This window comes from Rana temporaria, chromosome 2 (genome assembly GCF_905171775.1).
Source record: "Rana temporaria chromosome 2, aRanTem1.1, whole genome shotgun sequence".
Classification (NCBI taxonomy): domain Eukaryota; kingdom Metazoa; phylum Chordata; class Amphibia; order Anura; family Ranidae; genus Rana; species Rana temporaria.
Window position 1 is genome coordinate 316,002,326 of NC_053490.1, and position 1,876 is coordinate 316,004,201.

Here is a 1,876-nt window from a genome sequence, read left to right on the forward strand (position 1 = left end):
ACCACAGTCTTCCATGGTTTTCTCGGGCTCTCCTGTAGACATGTGCAATGCGTTAATTTATTTATTATTATTATTTATTTAGCCTTTTTATTTTATTTTTACACTGTCCCTTTCATTTTTTGTTTTAATAAGCTCAGGAGCTCTATGGCCTAGGAAACCAGAAGTTATGAGCTTTTCATAACTTTGGTTTCGCCGGATATAAACAGCGCCATTGGAAAAGCATCTTATCACACCGATCTTGGTGTGGTCAGATGCTTTAAGGACAGAGGAGAGATCTAGAGTCTAATAGACCCCATTTTTTTCAGAAAAGAGTACCTCTCAGTACCTATTGCTATCAGAGGGGATATTTACATTCCCTGTAATAGCAATAAAAAGTATAAAAAAAATATGAAAGGGACCGTGTAAAATAAAAATAAAAAGGCTAAATAAATAATAATTAAAAAACAATAAAAGCACTCCTGTCCCCCCATGCTAGCGCGCAAAGCATCAGTTTAGTGTCATATGTAAACAACAATTGCACCATGCATGTGAGGTATCACCACAAATAGCAGATCGATAAAGTATTAACCTGTAAAGGCCTTTAAAAATGTATGTAGTTTGTCGCCACTGCACTGGTTAGCGTAATTTTAAAGCATGTCATGTTTGATATCTATGTACTCGGCATAAAATCATAATTTTTTTTAACCAAACATTTGGGCAATATAGTGTGTTCTTGTGCATTAAAGTTCAAAAAAGTGTTTTTAAAAAAATAAAAAATTGCGTTTGGAAAATCAGTGCGCAAATACTGTATGAAAAATAAATTGCACCACCCACCATTTTAATCTGTAGGGCCTTTGCTTAAAAAAAATATATGTTTGGGGTTCAAAGTAATTTTCTAACAAAATAAATACATTTTTTCATGTAAACAAAAAATATCAAAGGACTTGCTAGTTCAAGTAGTTAGAAGAGTGGGTGATGTGTGGCACAAACTTCTAATGTTTGGCATTAAATGTCTGGGGATGTTCAACCCCCCCCCCCCCAAATGACAAGGAAAGTAGACACCCCACAAGTTTAGAGTAAATGGCAAAATCGTTTTTTGTTTTTACACAAAGTTGTTACTTAAATGATATATTGCTCAAACATGCCATGAGCATATGTGAAAAAAAAAACACATTTTGTTGCTTCTCCTGAGTACGGGGATACCACATGTGTGAGACTTTTTGGCAGTCTAGCCAATTGCCACCTTCTGGCTTTCTTAATGTTTACATTCCTTGTAATAGGAAACGAGTGAAAAAAAAAAATTAAAACGCCCCTGTCCCCGGTAGCTCGCGCGCAGAAGCGAACGCACAGGTAAGTCACACCGACATATGTAAACCACATATGTGAGTGCCAGCAACAATTCTAGCACTAGATCTCCTCTGTAAATCTAAACTGGTAACCTGTAAGATGTACCGAAGTTTGGCGCCATTCCATAGGTGTGCGCAATTTTAAATCGTGACATGTTCGGTATCTATTTACTCGGTGTAACATAATCGTTCGTACTTTACAAAAAAATTGGGCTAACTTTACTGTTTTGTTATTTTTTTAATTCATGAAACAATTTTTTTCCAAAAAAAAGGCGTTTGAGAAATTATTGCGCAAATACAGTGCAAGATAAAACGTTGGAAAGACAGTCGTTTTATTCCCTAGGGTGTCTGCTAAAAAAACATATATAATGTTTGGGGGTTCTGTGTAATTTTCTAGCAAAAGAATGATGATTTGTACATGTAGGAGAGAAGTGCCAAAATAGGCCCGGTATTGAGGTGGGTATAAAAGCCCGGTATTGAAGTGGTTACTTAACTTTTTGTAGAGAAAAAACATTTTTGTTTGTAATTTTCCTGAAACTTGTGGCAAAATA